At 42.6% G+C, this 23,567-nt stretch overlaps 1 protein-coding gene across 2 annotated transcripts in view; it reads left to right on the top strand.

Annotated features, from left to right (window-relative positions):
• CALN1 (calneuron 1) overlaps window positions 1–23,567 on the top strand; it is a 283,840-nt gene that overhangs the window by 28,720 nt on the left and 231,553 nt on the right. Inside the window, exon 1 of one of the 2 annotated variants that reach the window (XM_039508118.1) lies at window positions 13,877–13,982. The exons of the other annotated variant lie outside the window; for it this stretch is intronic. The gene's annotated coding sequence lies outside the window, so the exon portion shown is untranslated. Of the gene's footprint in view, window positions 1–13,876; window positions 13,983–23,567 lie in introns of those variants that run through there. 2 annotated transcript variants of the gene reach the window in all.

The following is a 23,567-nucleotide window of genomic DNA, read 5'->3' as shown; positions in this document are numbered from 1 at the left end:
TTTCAAATATCTTTCATCTGTTTGAGCAATCCAGTTACAAGTTTAAGTATTCGGGTTCATGCTGTTGATCTGTGACAACTGTGGAGATTTTGGGTCCCTCTGCCAATTAGTAGATTAAAATGATGGATAAACATCATCTACGCCTGGTATAACCTTGTAAGCAGTGTAGCTATGTTGGTCCCAGGATATTAGAGAGACAAGGTCGGTGAAGTAGTGTCTTTTATTGGGCCAACTTCTGTTAGTGAAAGAGACAAGCTTGGACCCAAAGAAGAGCTCCGTGTAGTTCGAAAGCTTGTGTCTTTCACCAACAGATTTGGGTCCAATAAAAGTTATTACCTCACCCACTGCAGCTCTCTGGTATTACCTTGATCCTTTCCTGATACACTGGCACTTTATAACTTAATGTATCAGAATGGAACTTGTTTTTGTGCTAGGTAGTGGTTAATAGTCATGTTTATTAGGGTAGTGCTTGAGGACCAACCAAGAATGGGACCCCTTGTGATAAGCAGTATACAAATATAGAGTAGTGGATGGTCCCCTGTCCTGAAGCATTTACAATCTAAATAACCAAGACAGACACTGGGTCGGGGAAGGGGCAGAACACAAGCAGATTGAACAATGTGATGGCAGCAAATGGCATGTTAGCTTCAGGATTTATTGGGGGGTTGGTTTATTTAGCAGGGGATCAGCTGAATAGAAAGAAAAGTGAAAGCAAAAGAGACATTGAAGGGAAGCCGGTGAGAAGATAAGGAAGAGGGGAGAAGGGGTAGGTGTGGAGTAAAGCTGAGGTGAAGAGGCAGGGAGAGGGTTGGAGCAAACGGACAGTCACCACAGACCAGAGATAGTCCAGTCAGAACTGTAGAAAATTCTCTGGGATCAGAAGGTCCCTGCTTTGGCTGTATCTGTGCCAACCCATTGGAATCTCTGGCTGGCTCCTCTTTGCAGTTTTCGCTCCAGAACCACATGGTGGGGGGATGGAGCGAAAGAGGCTCCATCTGGGTTCTAGCTTCCCTCGGAGAATTTCATTCCCTCTCTACAAGGACAGCAGTAAATATCTGTCAGGAATATGTTATGTGGTCTCTTAACCATGATTAGGCCCTGAGAAGTGGAAATAAATATTTAGTGTGTAATGATTCCTTAACATGGTAGAGCCAAGGTGGGTGAGGTAATATCTTTTATTGGGCTAATTTCCGTCGGTGAGAGAGACAAGCTTTTGTGCTTACATGGGTTTTTGAGACCTGAATGCCTCATACAGAAACTTTGCTAAACATCCTAGTCTACTTGTAGGTTTTCTACCCTTATGACCCTTGATGTTCATTGCTAGCATGGAAACAGGATGTTTGTTCTGGAGAGCTGATTTGCTCCTGCTGTCCATTTCCCACCTGAAGTCAGGAGAATGCCCCTGTTCCCATGAGGGCTGCAATTGGCTTCGATTTGCTAGAGATGAGCCTGATCTGAAAAATCCAGCAAGGCTAACCTGATATTTCTCACCTTGCAGAGATTATTTTTTATCTTTCCTATATTCTTTATCTGTGTCTTGTTTTTTTAATAGGTGGGTGAGGAGATGTATAATCCTGAGGGTAGATGATTTGGTTAGCTATATAACATGAACATGTCTTAAAATTGCATCAGCAGCGTTTCTTATCTTCAGCTTTTAATTTGTTTTGTAGCTGTGTTTGGGCCAGATTTTATGAGATTCCTCTTTGGGAGGAGCTGAGCATTCCCAACTCCCATTCAAGTCTTTGAGAGTTGAGGGAACTAGGCCTGTTGCAGAGGTTTCTCAGCACTTTGTCGGATCAGAACCTTTGGTATTTTATTAAATATTGCCTAATACAATTAGATGCTCTGATCTAGTAAGGAGCTTTGCCCAGGCAAAGGAACAAACGAACACGCGCGCGCGCGCAAAGGAGTGAACACTCAGACTCACACTCCCTCCCTGAAGGACAGGGGCCTTAATTTAAAAAAAAAAATAAAAACAAAAAACAAAACAACCCGACCCCACCAAAACAGCACACTTCATTCAACTCTCCACCCTGCCTGTGTCTGTGTCAGTTAGCGGGTGGCCAGCAAAGAACCTCACTGCTCTGCAATATTCTCTATTTGAGGGTAGGAAGATACATGACATCTAGAAAAACCTTCTGCATTCTAGTAAATGGGATTAACATTCCTTCAGGATAACTGGTTAAAAAGGCTGGATCCCTTACATGAGTCGTCTCTAATCTACACGATTCTGGAATAACAGAGTGTAGGTCTCTTTTCTGTTATCAGTTTTAGGGTTTCAGAATTATTTTAAAAATAAGAAATAGATACCACCAGGGACCTTATTTGATTGAAACACTTAGGTTTAGTATGGGTGCAGATGATATAGAGAATTCCATGTTTATTTCATTCCTCAAATCATGTTTATGATTAACATGATTCAAATCAAGAAATGGCAATATTTACAAATTGACTGATTGCTTTCAAATAAACCACACCATAATATACGTTTCATAATTCTTCCCATTGACAGATGCATTCTCAAGTTACATTTGATCATTGTACGGGCAAAGCTGCCTTTATGAACATCGTTTACTTATTTTTATTTTAAATTGCTGCTTGAAAGTCATAGAGTTGCTAAAGAAAAACTTTGCAATTCAGTTCTCATTATATGCAAATGTCAAGTGGACATGGTGGTCCTCCTTTTATTTCCTGTATTTTATTTTCCGTATTTCCTATTTCCCTTGTACCAGAAAGAGAGCGCTCTGGAGAAATTATGTGGATTTTAGCCCATCTCTGTACACAGATGGTATGTAGAAAACTCAATTTCCAGAATGTAAAAGTCAATTGTATCATGATTACATGTGGCATTATTTGGGTTTGCTCAGTTCATTGTTAATCTGTCTTCTTACTGAGCAATGAGATGGTCATGTTCTATGAAACAGAACTCTGAGAAGGTTAATGCTTTGTATTGGCAGTTGCAAGCAAAAAAAAAAAAAGGTTAAAAATATTTTAAAAGTTACAAAAATCTAGTGGTTTACCTATTTCCTGTGCTTCTTGGGAGGCATTCATGTAAATCAGATCCCCCATACATTCCCCTATATACAGAGGTTTAGCCTTTACTTGTAATTTCTCTTTGCCATTTTGGGCCAAATGACTGGCCTCAACTCCTGCTTTCCCACTGTCATAAATGGGCATTTTTCTGCAGTGCAGAATGAGAGAGAGAGAGAGAGAGAGATCCCAGGATAGCCAGTAGCTCAGTTGTTAGGGCACTTACTTGGAAAGTTGGAGACCTGGGTTCATAATTCCTGCTCACACCTGATTCAGAATGGAAGTGGGCGCTGTCTGCTTTAATACTATATCTCTGGCTCATGGCGCTGGGTGCCCAAACTGCCCATCTTCCCTTTTCCCTACTGCAGCCTGCACAATGGGCACACTGGCACAGGCAGATGACCTAGTCCATATGATGGCAGAAGGGCTGGGAGGCTGCAGGTTGTGTTGCTGAAGGACCTGAAATTTCTCATACTGTCTCCACTACGTGGTACCTACCATACAGAGGAGACAGTGCTCTGAGACTCCTCTGTATTGGACAGAATGGACAAAGGGCATGTAGGTCCTTGGCCCAATTTTTATTTTAATGGTTCACATTCAACTTTCCTGCTGTAAACTATTGTGTGTTAAGGCTAAATCTGAATTCTCAGCTGGGTCACTGTCAAATCTTATCTACAAATGAGAGGGTTTTCAAAAGCACACTTGTTGTTTGAGTGTGTTGGGCTGATTTACATAATAATAGACAGAGCTGTCATTTCCAACGCCGCATACTGACAATACATTTCCTTGCACTGGGGCTGGTGTATTTCGCATGCACAACACTTACAAAGTGACTAATAAATAAAAATCGTCTTCAGAATTATCATGTAGGAGTGACACCACTTTGCATATTTCAACCCAGGGCCAGTGACCGTGGGGGGAATACTAATGTGATTCAATCTCACCCAATAGGCTGCAGTGTGAATGATACAATATATCATCCACATATATTAGAAATCAACTTTATAGATTAATTCTGCAAAAAATAAATCTCAGTGGCATTTCCATACAGTGGACTAGGATCAGAAAATTAGCATGTTAATAATAAAATATTGTTCTTTGGTAGCAGGTTTATGGCATTATAACTAAAGCCGCTCTGGTACAGTATTTAGTCTTGTTTAGATAGACCTGCAATAGCCTGATCCCTTGTTCACCTCCCATTTCAGCTGCTAAAATTGCTTGGAACAGAACATTTCATCTCCTTTAAGCAAATAAGCTACCCGAGACCTTAAATGCCTTTGAGAAACAGTAATGAGAAAATACAGCCACATAAAACCAAATTCATTTTGAGCTATTCCAGCTGGAAAACTGCAGTGAGGAAATAAGGAAAAAAGAAAAAAAAAAAAAAGAAGCTCCTGTAGTTTTGTGTTTCCAGCAAACTTTACTTTTCTAAATAAGATTCTGGAGTCCCAAAAAGCCCTTCCTGCTTTGGAATGATGTTAGAACACTGAGCCAGTGGCGCGATATTCACTACCAGATGCCCTGGAGGTAATTTGATGACAGAGCTCCACTATTAGCCTGTATAGTAGGTAATAGAACAGTACGCAGTCTAAAGTAACCCATCTGCACACCATAAATTGGTAAAGCAGTGCGGTCAAAGGTAGTGAGGTAGGTAATTACAGCGCGTGTATGTTACGGTGACAGGCTTCTTTGATGGGTAATGCAGCTAGAGCATATGCACTCATATCACTGTAGTGTCCTGCATACTGTCACTGCTCTGTAAGAATGTGTAATTTAATTCCTTTTTGTTTTCTGGATGGTCTCTGCTTGTCTCTCAGGAGACCCACAGATTTTCCCCCAGTTTTCTCACCCTTAAAGACCTTGGTGAACTTACTCCCACCAGCAGAGAGTGGGAGCCATCTTTAATAGTACTGGGGCTCAGGGCTTCAGCCCTGATCCTGCTGAAGCCCCAAGCCACCTCCTGTGGGGCTGAAGCCCAGAGACCCCTTCCCCGCTGGGCAGAAGCCCCTAGCTCCACTGCAGGGAAGAAGATCTGAGCTCCCTGCTCCCAGTCTGGTAGCTGGAGAAAGGGGGGTGGGGGAGCATGAGGGGCTCCGTGAGCCGCACTTGAAGTGTAAGAGCTGCATGTGGCTCACGAGCCACAGTTTGGCCACCCCTGGTTTAATCTATCAAAAACTAGAGGACTTCACTTTCCAGGGCTGCCTATCTGGCTTCTTCCACCAGCAGTAAATGTAATTAGAAATATTGTGTTAATTTCCCAAAGGGATGAAATATAATCTTACAGTAGGATGTCACCTTCTGATTGACACCTAGACTGTAAGTTCTTTGGGGCAAGGAGTGTTGTCTTTATTTTTCTGTACTGCACCTACCACCATGGGGCCTGTAATTTGTTTTCCTATGTGCTGCTATAACACAAATAACAAAGGTAGGCATTAGTAACTTAAGAACAAGAAGTCAAATGAAAGCAGCACATGCATCATGACTTGCCCTTTCTTTCATGCCTGACTTTTAGAATGTGCTGTAGGGTCTCACGCCCATGCCACATTGTTTATGGAAGACAGAGTAATACTTAAAAGCAAATGAAAGGCCACACGCAGCTTCAGGCTCCCCAAACGGAGCATTTTTATCCTAGAAAGTCATGAAAAATGTCCTTTGGCTGTAATCCCAATTTATATCCGAATTGCCCAAAATGTGGCAGTAACCTCTTCATTTGGTCATGTATTGCATGGTATGGTATGAAGATATCAAGCTAAAATCAAAAGAGTTATTTACTATCTGTTAGACACCATACATCACCCAAAGGAGTAAGCCTGGAAAATCAGGGCATTCATTCTCATGCATTTTTTGGCTTCCTTTAAAATGGCAGGTGTAAAGGTTTATTGCTTAAATTCTCTTTAAAAAAATTGCACGTAAGACAAGGCCAATCCCGTTGCAATCTGTTTTATGTCAGTGAAGGATTCATCTCGAGAATGAACTGCACAAGCGGATCAAGTATGCAGATGTGGTTCTCATTTGACGCTAAGCTGTTATTTAATGGAGACAGAGCACAGCTTAATTTTCTTGCTCAGTCCGGGCTCCTTTGCACTCTCCTCATAGCACAGTAGCAAGGCCAATATGTATTCCGAAGAGTTGTGAGCCTGGCTCGTCCCCTGTGGTTGAGATGGGAAGAACGGAAGCCCTTTGTGCGTTGAGTTTTGTAAGGAATGATATCCCTTTAAGACGTCGGGCTGGTCTACACAGGGGGTGCGGTCGATGTAAGATACGCAACTTCAGCTACAGGAATAGCGTAGCTGAAGTTGACGTATCTTATTTCGACTTACCTCCCGTCCTCACGGTGCGGGATCGATGACCGCAGCTCCCCCGTTAACTCTGCTTCTGCCTCTCGCCTTGGTGGAGTTCCAGAGTCGATGGGCACGCGTTTGGGGATAGATTTATCGTGTCTAGATGAAACACGATAAATCAATCCCCGATAGATCGATCGCTACCCGCCGATCCGGCAGGTAGTGTGGACGTACCATAAGGAGGGAGTCTGGCTGAATGCACAACACCCTTTGCCCAGTCAGATTGCATTGAGCTGGCAAACGGCAGTAAGTCCTTGCTGTCAAGGCTTACACTGTAACAGCTACTTACAGGTGGTACCTTCACTTGCCCATTCAAACGCCAAGTCATTACAGCTGGAAGTGGCTAGTTCTAAAAGAATCTCTTTGTAGGTCAATGATAATTCGGTATAAAATTTGATGACGGTGTTTGGTCTTCGGTGTGTGCAAACAGCTTCACCAACTTGAAACTGTGAATGTATCTATTATTTGTAGTGGCCTATAGGCCCGAGCTAACATTTGGGCCCCATTGCTCTAGGTGCTGTGCAAAGACATAGTCCCCCAAAACCATACATTCTCGATGAGACTGAGACAATAAGGAAGCGATGTTATCCCCACCTAATAAATGAGGAACTGAGCCGCAGAGAGATTAGGGGTAACATTTTCAAAAGCACCTAAATGCCATTTTCAAAATGAACTTTGGAGCCTAAGTCTAATGGAAAGACAACGGAACATAGGCTCCTAAGTGCCTAGGTCAATTTTGGAAAAAGGACTTAGGCTCCTCAGTCACTTAGGTGCTTTTGAAAACGTACATAACTTGCCCATGGTCACCCTGGAAGTGTGTGTTGCAGAGCTGGGAATTACCCCGGTCTCCTGAGTTCTAGTCCGATGCTTTTACCACAAGACCATCCTACTTCTTTAAACCATCTTTCTGCTTTAAGCTGATAATAGGTTCACAGCTAACACCTCTGTTTCTTAAGCCTTGCTAATAGCAAGAGGCTGGTATAATCACTTTGCCTCATCTACAGTAATGGAAACTCACTTAAATCAATGGTACTCAACTGCAAGAGACAACCCTTAATACTAGAGCTTATTACACACATCCCTATCCTCCCTAGGGGCATCGTTTATGTCCTTGTAATGACAAGCACAATCCTACAGGTCACACGTAGGTATAACCAGTGTACATACAGTGCCAGTTCAAGAGAAAAGAAAAAGTAGGGAGATGCAGCAGCTGGTTTTACAAACTGCATGGCCATCCATGTCTGAGTCTGGGCGATCTCAGAAGCCTTAGAGTTTGATTCTAATCTCAATTTACTCTGATGTAAATCAGGAATAACTGCACATATAAACCATCACACTGGTGTAAAACTCTTGAGAGCAGAATCCGCTGCATCTTCCTTGACAAACTACAGGCCTGTAACCCCCCATTAGTTCACCTCCATCATTGGTGGGTGGTGTAGTGCAGACAGGGCTCCAGAGCTTTTTTTTTTACTTCTGTGTCCTCACTGGAGTTACTCCTGAGTTATACTGGTGTAAATGGAGGCATAATAAAGCTCTAGGGACTCTGACATCCTCTAAACTCACGGTTTGTGTAGAGACACTCCAAGTAGGGTAATGTTGTAAAAGTCTGTCACCTTTCATAGAATATCAGGGTTGGAAGGGACCTCAGGAGGTCATCTAGTCCAACACCACTGCTCCCACCAGTGGCGGCACACAGCTTGCAAATGATGAGTCTAGTTTGTTCGGGGTGTAGTCACGGCCTTCAAGAGCAGTGACAGAACCGAAGTTTCACCCTGCAAGGCTGCCTGAATGAATGTGAACGCTGCATGTTTCCATTTAGCAGGGTTTCCTTTAAAAACCTACTTTTGCTCTAATTGAAGCTAAAACTTCCTATTGTCTTCAGTGGCAGCAGGAGCAGGCTTTCAGTTACTAGCTCTATAAATTCAGACACTTATTCTAGTTAGTGCTTCAAGCTCAGGCATTCCATCATCAGTAGTTATTGCTTTTCCTAGATACCACTGGATCAAGAGCCAAGCCAATATGTCTACCTCAAATCTCCTCTAATGCTTTTTTAACTGGAAGCCAGATTTACTGTTTCTTGCAAAGACTGAGGCAGGAGTTGTTTTTGTAGGATCTTTGCTGTTTACCTGTTCATGACATTACAGTTAAGCTGCATCTGTCAGTGTTTTTGTGATAAATCCCTGTGCTTGCTGTTTTATGGCTTGGCTGAAAACGTTTGCTGTGGGCTCAGAATTGTCTTGCAAGGTCTCTCTGCAAAAGTAAGAGAAGTCGGCATTTTAGATGTTACTTAAAAATTTTTTTTTTTTTGCAACTCCTAGTGAAAAACACAGACAAAAAAGCCTTTCATTTGCCAAAATAAGGCAATTTGTAAGCAGTTCTGGGCCGCTCTTCAGAGACGCTGAGTACCCATAACTCTCATTGGCTTTACTGGACGATGTTGATGCTCACTAGCCCATAAGTAGATCAGGTGTATTGGTCCTGCTTCTGATCCCATCGTTTTCAAAGGGAGAAAGATCAGGCAAAAACTCCATTTTAAAAAATGAAAAATATGAAAATAGCTAATATAGGACCTGGTCCCATAAGTCTTCCTTAAAGGCTTGTTCACTTCAGTGGGGCTACTTATATGAGAGGAAAGTAAAGATTGCAAGGTCCAGGATACACATACAGTTGTAATCCTGTTGAGGCAGGGTGTATCTTTTTGTTTTGTGTTTGTACAGCACCTAGCACAGTGGAGCCCTGGTCTAGGGCTGCTAGGCACTATGGTAACGCCAATAAATAATAATAGTATGCCGTACTGTGTAGGCTACCATTGCAACGTTGCTCTTTACATTTTCCTTAGAATTGCAGGAACACCCCCGAATAGGAATATGCCTAGTGGTCTGATTCATTTATTTCTTGAGAGGTTCTGCACGTCCATGGGGTGCAATTTGGCAATCAGTCCATGAATACATATTCACATGGTAGTCTGTAATGGCTGATCTGTGGGAGGCAGATGCATTTCTATGTGGTTTTAAGATGTTTAATGTTTACCCAGCAGACTGGAACATCTCCCTGAGTTCAGCTAAGCATTGTGTATCAAGTTCCATAATGATACCATCACTGAACACTTTTAAATAAATAAGTAGTACACACTTGAAACAATCTGTGTTTGTGCAGGGGACCATAAGGACAAGGCACAAGCAGTTGTCATTTGTCACATGCTCTTAATTTCTTTAATTTCTCTTTTTCTTACTATGTACCTTTTATTTGTAGTAGTGCCCATTAGAACTGGGTGAAATTTTTCAAATGAAACTTTTTTTTAGTGAAAAATGTAGATCCAGTTCGACCAAAACATGTCTCAAATTCATGTAGATTTTGGCAAATTGTATCAGCTTGAAAAAAAAAAACCCTACAAAAGAAAAAAAAATCTGAAAACAAAACAAAACATTGTTTTGACATTTTCAAAATGAAACATTTTGGCTTTTCAATTCAAAATGACTTTTTGTTTAGGAATTTCCATCTATATTTATAAAACAAAACAATGCTTGAAATCAAAATAATTTCGTTTTACTTTTCAATTTGCTGAATATTTTTAAAAATTTTTATTTTGGGTTGATCCGAAACTCTGTTTTTTTCTGAATTCCAGCAAACTGAAAAATCCATAATTCACATGTTTAGTGCCCACTGTGTGTGAGACAATTTTCAAACCCCCAAGAAGATGATTCCCTACTGTATGAAACTTGCATTCTAAGAAAGAGAAGTAAGGAGACAAAGGTTAGGGGAAGGGGAACAGCAATAGGGAATAGGCAGTTTATATACAAATAAGCTCAGTTCATTGAGGACAGCAGAAGTGGGTCTTCAAGAGGAATTAATAATTTGTCACCTCTTTTTACCTTAATTCTTTGTTTGCTTCCATTAAGACTTGGCTCTATTGGGGATTCACTGTTTCAGGCAGAACAATGCCATTTGTTTCTTCGGAAATGTAGCTAGTGTTCAAGGTGCAGCTCCAGTAAAAGCTGTCAAATGTGTACTTTGGCTTCCCTGAGATTTGGCAAAACATTTTTTTTAAAGTCAGCGTTTTTTTCTTACCACACTCCTCAATCACATTAATTGTCCTGTCTGTTCCTGGATCCTCATGCTAAAAGACTTGCATTCCTTTCTGTAGTTTTTAACTGCTGAGGTCTCTCCTGAGACTGTTAGTGAAGATCAGAACCAAAGACTGCAGCCTCGAAAATAAATTTAGATCCCACCCCCCACCTTTTTTTGGGCTGGTTCCCACAGTGTAGGTGCAAATTTCAGTATCTCAGTTGAATGGAGCGGAGCCAGAAACTGCAGCAATAGTCACCTTATTAAAGCAGAGCTAGCATTATATAAACTGTATAATAATGGGAAGTTTGTTATGTGTAGCAAGCATAGCTGCATTGAAGGGAATGAATGGAGCAGAGAGGGACTGTTATGTATTCCACCAAACAAAATTCTTCTTTAAAAACAGCTCGGGTTTCTCAGGTCCCAAACACAATCATAAAAGAGGGTGGGAGATGACTAGTTAAGTCTGCAGCATAATACTGATGTTAATTTCTAACCAGGAAGCATGGTTAGAGATGAAGACAGCATGTTTTGTGTGGAGGGGTAGGCTGGAAGTGTGTGTTGTGGATGAGGTAAAGTAAAGAAAGCCAAATCATGTTTGTAAAATTGCAAGGGTGAGGATTTAACTAGTGATTTCCTAGGCTCTTTTATTTGCGATGGTCACTGTTGAGTTTAACTTATTTGCATCATCCCTTTAGGGTCCAGTCCTGCTGGAAGGACCTGTCCTTAATTTAAGGATAGACATAAGTTTGCAGTATGGGAGTGACTATGTAAATGTCTGTGTCAAGTTTCTGAGTATGCCCAGTATGAGAGAGATGTTTCCAGAAACTTGACTTGAGTCACAGTGAGCCACATACTTGTGCAGGTTAGAAAAGTGCTCCGTCTTCTCTTGTGGCGAAGGTGGCTTCTAAGGGCTTTTGCCTTCACTGAGCGCTCTGTCTGCATAAGACACATCTGACGTGAATGGATTCTTGCCCAAGATTTTTAAACGTGGTGGTGATTTTGGGTGCCCCAATTTTTGCATGCGTAACATGAAACTCCTTAAAGAGGACTAGTTTTAAACAAGTGCTTGAGCACCCACCTTTGGATATCAGGCCCCTCTAAGGCATTCCAGGTTAGGCGCCCCAAATTGCTGGTGACTTTTGAAAAACTTGGCCTTGAGGGTAGAACTGCCAAAAAGCTGACAAAATCAATCCTCGCAGCTCGTTAAGCAGTATATATTAGAAAATACTTATTTTAAAAGCTTAAGTTTTAAAAATAATTGGTACACTTAACATTTCTTTTTATGCTTCGGTCTATCTATCTGAGGTGTCTATATGGCCCCTGTTACCATGTTGTCCAAGAAGCTCACAATTATAATTTCTTGTCATGGATTTTATTAATTGCAGGGAACGCAGAAAGTAAACTCATTTTGCAGTTTTGTTATCACTTAGAAGTTAGTGCATTGCCTTAACAATGTAGCATCAGGTACCTTGCCTGAATTCCTACCTGGATGCTACCTTGATATTCCTCCTCCTCCACCCCCCCAAAGATCTATTTCACTTTACTCAAGTCTTCAGAGACATCTACTACTTATTTTTCTTTCTCCTTCTCCACCCTAAGACTAACCTGAGAACACAGCGAACATCCAGAACCTTTTGAACAATACTTGTAAGGCTCTGATCTCTTCAAAGGCTCTGTTCAATGTTTGATTTAACAGATGCTAGGCAGATTTCATTTAAACGTCTTTTCAAGGCAGTGTTGTGGGACATTACAAGAGTGCGGCGCTATATCTCGATTCCTTTGGTTAAAGGAAATTCAGTGTTCTTAGTTTTTGCTTATACAACTGGGGGTGCACTTAATGATCACTTTGCTCTTTTTCTATTAACCCAAGAACAGTAAGGTATGAAGAGTGAAACCACTGGCACAAAATCCTTCCTAATTATGACTCTCTCAGAATAGGCAGGAGGGAGCATCTTGCATCCACCGTGACAGAGAAGTAAACCTTTGATTTGTTTCCAGAGCTCAGATACCAGCACAGAGATACTGGAACAGCACAGGGAGCTGGAGGAGGATTCTGGGTAGCACAATGCAAATGAGCACATGAAGCAACCCCATTAGTTGCGGTCTCTGTATAGCTCCCCTGATGACCCTCAGGAAGGGTGAGTTGCAGAAGTCCAGCCTGACTGTACTTCTCAATGAAAAGGGAGTGGTGTGGTCATTACATCATCCATGCATCTGAAGAAGTGGGTTTTTTACCCACAAAAGCTTATGCCCAAATAAATTTGTTAGTCTTTGTGGTGTCACCGGACTCCTCATTGTTTTTTATCATCCACTTTAGTTAGTTCTTACCTGGTGGCATATGTGAACCAGTGCACTAGAGGTGAAAGACTCCATTTCCTAATAGGTTTGGCCCTGTGAACCATCCCATGCATGTCTGCAAGGTTAACTTTCTGCACCACATGCCACTGTTTATTCCACAACTGGTAAAATGGTGCCACTACCATTGCACCGTGACTGTTCTGTTTATTTTCATATCATAGATTTACTGTAATGTTTTCTACTCCGGTGATCATTACAGATCATGATATGACACTGTATTGCTGGTGGCTCATTTGCAAATAGTATATTGGCAGCTGACAAGACACCCATGATTTTGTTCTGAGTATAATTTCTTCAGCGCTCAGACAGCTTTAATGCAGAAGAAAAGTCTTTCACAGGATCAGAAGCTTTTGTGAAATCTTCTAAGACTTCTGTGCAACTCGTTTTTCTGCATGAAGCGTTTACAAAATGCTCCTGACAATACATTATCCATGTCACAGTTTAAGTGACAGTATTTTAATATGGAATAGATGCTAGAATTAAATATATCAGCATGTTTATTTTTCTATTTTCTTGTGTAATGGTCCATTAAGTCAATATTTTCATTATCATAAAAAAAAATACCCTGAAGTGACGTGCATGCAAATAAAGCTATTTATATATTTATGTTACTGCTTATGGTCTCCACTTTCTATAAATAAAGGAACAACTGCAGTGTAGGCCACTTTCTTGCTCTCTGAAGAATTCCTTAATGAGGTTCTAAATTTTAATTGAAGTATAGGGATTATTTCTATAGGGGCACATGCAATAGTGGATTACTTGTCATGGTGAATGACAATTTTTCTCTCTTAGTATAAACACATTTGTACTGAAATTGCATTCAACGTACATTTTGTTATGGTAAGGTTTTTTTTAGCACAGAGCTAGCACGTGCCTGTCTACCTGGGCTGGGAGGCAGACTCCCTGCTGCAGTGTAGAAATACCCTAGGTGATGTCCCCAGGACCGCATAGAAAGCCTGTGGAAGAACCGAGGATAGATCACAGAAGTCCTACCTTCGAGCCCTGTGCTTTAACTAGAAGACCATTCTTGTTTTAGATCATGGAAATCGAATCTCATGCTTTAGCATGTCATCCAATCACCTCCAGGAGTCAGGAAGGACACATTGTTAGCGTCAGCATTTTTCTGAACCATCTTCTGGAGACAGACTATCAGATGAGAAAGTATCAGTGGTCCCCTCTAGTTCGGTAAGTCAGATGTTCCTTTTAAAGAAGAGTCTGAGACACAATGTCTGAGGGTGCAAAGAGCTGCTGGGCTTTTTGTTATGGGCCCACCTAAAGTTCCTAGAGACTTGGTTCTGCCATGTGCTAAGCATCTTTAATACCCACTGGTGCCTGTGGGGATTTGAGGTCTTGCACCTTGCAAGATTGGACCCTGTATTTGGAAGCATCAACCCTCCCCCTCCCTCCTTTATTCTAAGAATCTGTATTCTGCAGGCTTCCCTCCTTTGCCTCGGGGAGGAAGTGCTTTCTATTGTGTTCCTTTTCTACTATTTTTGAGGTAATGCCTCAGACCCTCCTTCCACTCTGCAGTGCTAACTTTTAAAGCGCCCTACCTTGTAGCTGTATGTTTGCTGAACATGTGCTGCTGTTTCTCATGCACCACAATGTCCCCAAAATGCAACCCATTTTCTCCAAAATGTGTGGTTAGCTTCCTTTTATTTCAAAAATTGCCTTGGTATTGTTGCTATAAATTGTAAACTTTTTCAGAAGACTTATTTTAGATCAGTAAATGTTATCCAATTACGTGGGGATAAAGCAATCCGCAGCCCCCCCCACACCCTTTTTCCCCCTTGGGAGGGTGTTTCTCAGGATTATGTGATTAAACAAAGGCTTAAAAGAGGAATCTTCTTTAAACAGCTTATGAAATAGTTACTGAAATCTTCTGAGAAGGAAACTGTACTTAAAAATGCTGATAAAGGGAATTGAAAGAGGGTCAGCAATGCAGGAGGTTGACTTGACAATTTTGTTTTTTGGGGGTCCCAATCCTACATGGGTACAGGCGTCTGCTTATGCTGAGGTCATTGCAGAATTGGGCCCTTAGTTAATATTTTTGACTAATCATGATGTCTTTATGGTTGAATCCTGAGCCACTGGATCAATGGGTGTCTCGGCATCCTCTCTCCTGATGGATGGATTTGAATACCTTCCGTGTTTTTATGAGGGTGGGCTAGTGGCTAGGGTGCTAGCCTCGGGCTTGAAACACCTGGTTTCAATTCCATGCTCTGCCACAGACTTCATGACCTTGGGCAAGTCACTTAGTCTCTCTGTGCTTCAGTTCCCTCTATTTAAAAAGGGGATAATAGCACTGTCCTGCCTCACAAGGGTGTCGTGAAGATAAACAGGGGTGGCGAGGTGCTCAGGTACGATGGTACTGTAAGCACAATAAATAGATTGTGCTCATTATAATAATTGGGTTCAGTACACATTATTTTCAGCCAAATCTCTGAGCACTTTACAAAGCCTCTTGGCACACCTGTGAAATACCTATTAGTACTAGTCTATTATATTTAAACATTTGTGCCGTAATTAAAAAAAAAATTGTCCTCATTTTGCAGATGGGGAAACCAAGACTCTGAGTGATGTGCCCAAGTTGTGTGCTTCTCAGACACATCTGGGAATTGAACCCAGCAGTCCTGATACCCTTTTTCAAATTCTAACCACAGGATCATGCAGCTTGCCTCTCTCCTGTGCCCTTGACCCTGAGCTATATCATAGCCTTCTAGCTCAGTTCAACATCATTAGCAGATTGCTTTCAGGATCACTCTTATCTTATGCAGACAACAAAGCGGTCTCTTTAAGCCTCTCTTCCTGATCTGAATATCACGCTACCCTGTTGCTAACATTATTGATTGCTACACCCCTTGAAAAAAGATTTTCAGTGATTAAAGGGAGAGAGGGAGAGAACAGATTAATGGCTCATCCACTATTTTCAGTCTATAGGGAGGTGATCCTGCTCTGCCTTTAAAGTACCAAGATGGATTCTGCTGCCATTAGCCTGGTCTGAATTCCACAATCACAGCGCTAGCCGAAGATTCATGGTCGGGCAAACCAGATGGAGCAGTGCAGGAGTTGCCTCTCTGGGACATGCACAGAACATTTTTAGCTCCAGTAAGGCTGCAGGAACCTTAATTAACAGTGGCAAGGCATTGCTGGGAGCGAGGTTTCTATATTGCTCCCTGCCACAGGGGAAGTCTCCTAACTCCTAGAAACTTGCTGGCAATTCTTTCACTTTAGCAAATTGTGCTGCATTCAGTTCTGACTTTGCTGGGATTGTTTCAGATGTTTTTTACTGGTGCTTTTATTGTACTATGGTTCGGCGCTTTGAGTGTGCTATTATGGGAGGTTGTAGCAGCGAGCGCGGCTTTGTGCTTGAGGTGCTGGATTAGGAGTCAGGCCATCTGGGTTCAGTTCCTGGTTCTGCCACAGACTTCCACTGGGACCTTAGGCGAACGGCCTACCCAGCCTGTGAGCTAGTGGGGCTAGCGCTCTAAAAATAGCTGTCTGGACCGTGTTGTGAAGTTACAGCTCGGGCTCTGAAGCCTCCCGCCCTCTCTTGGCTTCAGAGCCCAAGCCGCAACTTCAAAGCACTGCCTGACTAGATATGTTTTAGAGTTCTAGTGTCAGCCCTGCTAGCCTAGGTATGTCACACCAGCCTAGGAAGGTCCCTGCCATGGGCTGCACACATGTACGCTGAGGGTAAAATTTTTACAAGTGACTGCAAGACTTGGAAGCATGAGTCCCATCTAAAAGCTCATATCCGTGCTCGTTCCCTACTGAGTAAATTCTGATCATTTCTGAATGGTTAATAGAATATCAGGGTTGGAAGGGACCTCAAGAGGTCATCTAGTCCAACCCCCTGCTCAAAGCAGGACCAATTCCCAACTAAATCATCCCAGCCAGGGCTTTGTCAAGCGTGACCTTAAAAACCTCTAAGGAAGGAGATTCCACCACCTCCTTAAGTAACCCAGTCCAGTGCTTCACCGCCCTCCTAGTGAAAAAGTTTTTCCTAATATCCAACCTAAACCTCCCCCACTGCAACTTGAGACCATCACTCCTTGTTCTGTCATCTGGTACCACTGAGAACAGTCTAGATCCATCCTCTTTGGAACCCCCCTTTAGGTAGTTGAAAGCAGCTATCAAATCCCCCCTCATTCTTCTCTTCTGCAGACTAAACAATCCCAGTTCCCTCAGCCTCTCCTCATAAGTCATGTGTTCCAGCTCCCTAATCATTTTTGTTGCCCTCCGCTGGGCTCTTTCCAATTTTTCCACATCCTTCTTGTAGTGTGGGGCCCAAAACTGGACACAGTACTCCAGATGAGACCTCACCAATGTTGAATAGAGGGGAATGATCATGTCCCTCGATCTGCTGGCAACGCCCCTACTTATACAGCCCAAAATGCCATTAGCCTTCTTGGCAACAAGGGCACCCTGTTGACCCATATCCAGCTTCTCATTCTCGGTTTTGAAGGTTTTTAAAATTAAAATTAAGGGAAACTTTGAAAGAAAAAGTTATTTTGATCCAGGACATTGAAAACAAAATGTTTTGCTTTTTTCCCTGATTTTTCTAGAATTTTTATCTAAAGGAACAATTTGGTGAAACCAAAGCAAATTTGCAAAATGATTTTATGTCACCGAATCTGCATTTTTCAGCCAAAAAAAAAAAATAAGATTCAGCTGAAAATGTTGGCTCCGCTCAGTGGTGCCTCATTGCAAAGAGCGCCTTCTGGAGCCTATCAGTGCTTCTCAATGTGTGGTGTCAAGAGTATCACCTCAGAGAATGGCACGAAGCTTCCTCTCTCCAGGGACTGAGCTGAGCAGCGTGTGCTGTGGAGGCTTTGGATAAAGATGGGCAAACTTGATGGTGGCTTTGATTTTGCGGAGCCTTACTAGTCATAGTCTTGTTCTTCAAGCTGAAATCCAGGGGGGCTCACACCTGGGTCCCATTGCATTGGAATGCTCCCATCTTTCTCCTCACACACACTTCCAGGGGCTCAGGTGCCTTTGGCCTATCTTTCTTCTTGATGCTTGTGCTGGAGAAGCAGATTAAAGAACTAGCAAGATCTGAGCTCTGCCCCATAATACAAAGCCGTTCCTGATTATTATAATTGGCAGAAGACTGGGACCCAGTGACCTGTCAAGGAGGGAGAGATACAGGGACAGATGTTGTTACAAAAACATTAGGAGCAGAAGCAGGTGTCAGGGACTTCAGGAAGGCAGGTGGCTTTCCTCCTTTACCTGGGATCTTGACACGATGGCACCTAGTATCCACTGAAAGGTTTGAATGTGGGTGGTTTGCATGATGTCTGCAATCTGATGTCTGATGTAAACTAAGAACATAAGAACGGCCAGACTGGGTCAGACCAATGGTCCATCTAACACAGTATCCTGTCTTCCGACAGTGGCCAATGCCAGGTGCCCCAGAGGGAATGAACAGAACAGGCGATCATCAAGTGATCCAGCCCCCATGGCCCATTCCCAGCTTCTGGCAAAGAGACTAGGGACACCATCCCTGCCTATTCTGGCTAATAGCCATTGATGGACCTATCTTCCATGAATCTATCTAGCTCCCTTTTGAACCCTGTTATAGTATTGGCCTTCACAACTGATGTCTATCTGTGGGCAAACACAGATATACTACCACAGCCAGCTGATTGTGATGGGAGGGAAAAGGCACCAGACAAATCTAATGGTTCCATCTGGCTACAGAAACTAAAGCGACGTTTGCAACAGAGGAGATTAGTGGAAATATGTGTTAGCCACTAAGGAATACTGTTGTCCCCAAGAAAAAGCCATTCGGATGTATTTAGCTGTAGCAATACTGTTGAGTCAGAGAATGCCTGCAGGCTGTAAAAAAGCAAGTAGCTCTGGAAAAATACTGACCTGAAAATAGGGTGACCAGACAGCAAGTGTGAAAAATCAGGACAGGAGGTGGGGGGTAATAGGAACCTATATAAGAAAAAGACCCAAAAATCGGAACTGTCCCTATAAAATTGGGACAAGTGGTCACCCTACCTGAAAAGGTCAGCTGTAATAGACAAGCTGCTTGTTTTGCCAGAGAATAACCCAAATGGCTGGGTTTTCCTGTTGTCCCTTCAGGATGCTACTCCTGGTTCTGACAGTGGTAGATGTAAAATGAGCATATTGATGGTCATCTGTGTATCAATGCACATGTAGCTACATAGTGAAAGGTTCTCAACTAGATACTTGGGGATACCAAGTTTCAGAGTAGCTTGAGATGCTTGTCTCCATGTAGCCCGGCTGACGTGGACTTTCAAGCAGGATGTTTCCCTTATTATGTGATCTGAGTCTTCATCCACATATGGTTATAAACAAAGGCCATCTGTGTATTTTTGCCACTCTAGGGGAATTAGTGAAAGCTGAGGGCAAGAGGAAGGGAAAATTTGGGAGTGCTGACCCCATATTAAACCCTTCTAACGCAGAGTAAAGATAAAGTGATGCTTGATTTTCAAGTGACTGGTTCAATAGGAACTGGGTTGAGGCAGAACAGCTCTGGCACACTTCCAGACATTGATCTTCTGCTGGCTATGAGTCTTTAGCCGATATGCAGCATGGTCTGGTTGTTGGGCATGGGCTGGATAATTCCTCTTGTGTTTTTTCAGTATCAAAGGAGTTTATGGTTCAGGGGTGGCCAGAAGGCCAAAACGATGAGATGCTTTTTTTTCAGAATTAACACACATGCACCATTTATGCCACCCTGAAAACATGCATCTGTCATTGTTACTTTAATGACACATAACATTTATTATTAGGCTCTTGCGATATAGCTGGTACCCCTGTAAGAGAATCAGCTTTGTCCAAGCGATTTTCTCTTCTCAGACCACGTGGAAAGCCAGTTCAGTGCCGAGGGCAAATCGTGGTCTGAAAAGTGGATAAAACACTGACATTTTGGTTGCTGTTTGGGATGAAGGGAGCTCTGTTGTGATCAGATGCTCCATCCTGCCAGATTGGGTGCAGAGAGGTCAGAGGAGCAGAGTTGAGGGTGAGGAGGCTGTGGCTGAAACGTTATCACCAATTTCTTCCAGAGCATCAAATGCTACCATTTTTGCAGATAAAAGCTGCCAAAAATTCTGAGAAAGAGGGGAGGGGAAAAGGCTTCCTTTTAATGAAACCCAAGTTCTCATGCATCATCACCAGGAACTAGAGAACCCCATCCTGTAGGAAGGAGCTTGCGGGGAGAAGATTTCCCCCCATATGGCTCTATTGCAGTGGAGGAAAAAAAGCTAAGGGTTCTGCCCCACAGATCCTGGCCCACCTACATGAAGCCTCTGTACTGGCACCGAGCCCCCTTGTGTTACTTCTTGAGAATCCCGGTCCAGTGCCTTAAGCATCCTTTTTGGAGTTGCAATGCACAGGGTTGGGATATTTGGTGTGCACTGGACAACTTAGAGCCACTGGCCCTCTATTAGTCTCAGAAACAGCCATCCATTATTAAAGGGGACAAAATTCTGATTGTGACCACACCAGTGTGAGGGGAGAGGCTTTTTGTGTATTGATTGACACAGTTAATGATAATGCACAAAGGTTCTGACCCTTCAAAGACTTACACACAGGCTTAAATTTGTGCCCTTGAGTAATCCCTACTGAGTTATCGCCACGTGTAGAGTGAAGCGTGTGTGTATAGGACTTTACAGGGTTAGTGCCCCAGCTTAGAATAGAGTATGGAGCTGACCCTCACCAGGACTGGAATAGCTCAGAATGTACTAGAGCCCCCACCTTGAGGATCCCTGAACATTAGATGGCGCGTCGCAAGGCTTATTTCATTAATCTGGCCAGGCATTTATGCCACAAGCATCACCGAGACATCTGAACCACCCCTATGAAGATGTTAAGTCTAATTCTCCCATACTACTACCACTTGATCACACTCTCTCCCTTTTGCATTACTGCTGGTTGAGACTGGCTAATATTTTATTCCTCCTGACGTCAGACAAGGCAAGTTCCATCGACTGCGCTGGAGTTTGTGTAGGGCTCAAAGGAACGCACATTAGAGCTGCCCCACTTCTCTCTGCTTTTTCATGACTGCACTGTTAGCCACGAGAATGCAGGCAGCTCTAGATATGAGAGAATGAGTGAGTGCATGTGTGCGCAGAGCAAAGAGAGAGGAAGGAATTGAAAAAGATATGCATCTCCCAGAAGTCTGTGCTGGAAGAAGACATTATGCTTGGAAGAATGATGAGCAAGATAAAAAAGCCCAGGGACTGAGGAGAAGTAGGTGGGGGAAATGTAAAAGAGAGAAGATGCATAAATTGGGGGAAGCAGAGAAGAGAGAAAAGCAGAAGAAACAAGACAGCAGTAATGTTGTTTAATGGCAGATTTCATGCTTGCAAGAACCCCCTCTCCCCTCAGAGGTGATGGTGAAAATCAAAGCAAACCCCAAGGGAGATACTGGACTGCTCATTAGGATTATTTTTAGTTGTGAGTGTTAAGTTCCAGTATTAAAGAAAATAATCACTAAATAGGATCTCAGTATGCTGGCAAGAGCCTGGGGTTTTAAGCTGTGCGTAGGGCAAGTCCACTCTTAACCCTACTGCAGCTGCACTGTGAAAATCTAATTTCAATGACGCTTGTTATATGAGGGTGGAGTGGAAGAGAGAGAGGTTGAGTGAGTCTTGAGGCTCTCAAGGTTATAGCTGAAATGAAGACATGTTTAATCTCATCAAAAGTTAAGGAGGTTTTAAAAAAGCACAGGAGAAAAAACAGTTCAGAGGGAGGGTTATGCATATGTGAGCGCTGTCTCTTTAAAGATAGACAATGAGCTGGATACAGCTGATACCTCCAGCCATGACAACAAGCAAAAGCATGATTGTCAGCCTAGAACAAAAAGGGAAGGGAGAGCTGCCTATTGGAAATAAGATATAAGAAAGGCAGTGGGGATGACAGGGCAGAGAGGCAGACAGGATTCCAGTCTGGTTTTCCAAAGAGCGTTAATTACAATAGCGAATGACTGAGAAAGCAGACATTGACCTTGGCAGGAGAGACAGGCTGCAATATCCCCTCTGTGGGCGATCTTTGGGTGGGTGGGAGGTGTCTGCTCTGCTGAAAAGCCAGGCATATCAAACATACATGAAAGCACTGAGTCAAATAGAGGATGAGATGAGACACCGGTTATTGGACCTGTTGCCAGGGCTAAAGTGTTTTATAAAGAACAGGGTAGCTGAGGAGAGGATGCATGCTTGAGAAGTTATGGCTTATTCCCTGTAAGGACACAAAGTGGGCCTATCTAGAGGAGCCTTTGCAGAAATTTAAGACAATTTTTCAGTAGTGCCTAAGTGACTGAGCAGCCTAAATCCCACTGAAGTTAGTGGGACTTTGGCTCTAAGTGGCTTAGGCACTTTTGACAATATAACCCTGGATGCATTAGGCAGAGCATGGTGTTTGGTTATAATATTTCTCTCTCTTATTTCATTATGACCCAGGTAGGAATTTTAGACAGTTTGGGGAAATTCCCACAAGCCATCTTCAAGAGGTAAAACAACCTTCAACCTCTAAGCAGAGGCAATGAACAGAAGGGGTCTGGAGAGTCTGCTACTCGAGATTCGTGACTATTATGGCACAGGCTAAGCATTCCTTGCCCCAAGGGTGTATTGTCTTCAGGGCTATGGGTCTCAGGATGCATGAGAAATGCCTGATGAGCATGAGAATCTCAAGAACGGAGTTTACAGGGGTAAAACAGTAGTATAGGATATGGGTGATGGAGGCCTACTTGCTAACAGGCCTGTGGGAAGTTAGGTGGAATTACAGGGAGAGAGCTTTTCTGGAAATCTGTGTGGAAATTATGGGTGCATCAGAAGTAAATATTAGTTTAATGAGCTCACGTTCTATTCTCTGCTGGACACCGAGGGCTCACTTCCATAATTGCAAACCTCTGATTTGCTCTGGCTACACTAGGAAAATAGTGGAAAACAGGTTAGTTTAAATGTGTTAGCTAGTCATGGTCTATTTTCCTAGTCTAGATGTGCTCAATGACTTTAATGGAAGTGGAATCAGATTTTACTTAATCGCAGCCAGTCAGAGAGATTTCTAACAGGAGAACATTTCACACCAGGCTGTTATATTTTGATTTCCCTCCCTTCCCCCAGTTTGTGTGTGTTGCTTAAACTGTAGGAATATTTAAAAAAAAACAAGGAGTCCTTGTAGACTAACACATTTAGTCTAACACACTAGCTCCTTAGAGACTAACACATTTATTTAAGCCTAAGCTTTCATGGGCTTTTTTGTGGGTTTTAGCCCATGAAAGCTTATGCCCAAATAAATGTGTTACTCTCTAAGGTGCCACATGGACTCCTCATTGTTTTTGCTGATACAGACTAGCATGGCTACCACTCTGAAACCTGTAGGAATATAGTTGACTCAAATAATTTGATTGATTTGAGTGACTACATCCTTGTATCTTCCACTGGTTTGATGTGGTTTCTAATGGAACAACATAAACCACAGCATGATGGTGTTTTCCGGCTTCCAAAGGGTTAATCAAATGCCTTTTGGGGATTAGGCTCTTTAATATTTTGCTACCCTGTCAACACAATGATATTGGTGGCTACTTTAACAGCTTTTCTTGTCCATTCCCCCTTTGATCTTGCATAAAGTGTAAGATATTGCAGATAGTAAGAGCTGTTCACATTGTTTTACTTTCTTATGTACAGCAATTAATGTCACAGCTTTGCAAAAAGCCAAGCATAAGGGCTGCAAAGAAGTGTTGCCTATGAAATTTTAAACACCCCAGACTGCACAGACTCATTCGGTTGATTC

Source organism: Mauremys reevesii, linkage group 20, assembly GCF_016161935.1.
Source record: "Mauremys reevesii isolate NIE-2019 linkage group 20, ASM1616193v1, whole genome shotgun sequence".
Taxonomy (NCBI): Eukaryota; Metazoa; Chordata; order Testudines; family Geoemydidae; genus Mauremys; species Mauremys reevesii.
This window is presented reverse-complemented; position numbering and strand designations above follow the sequence as displayed.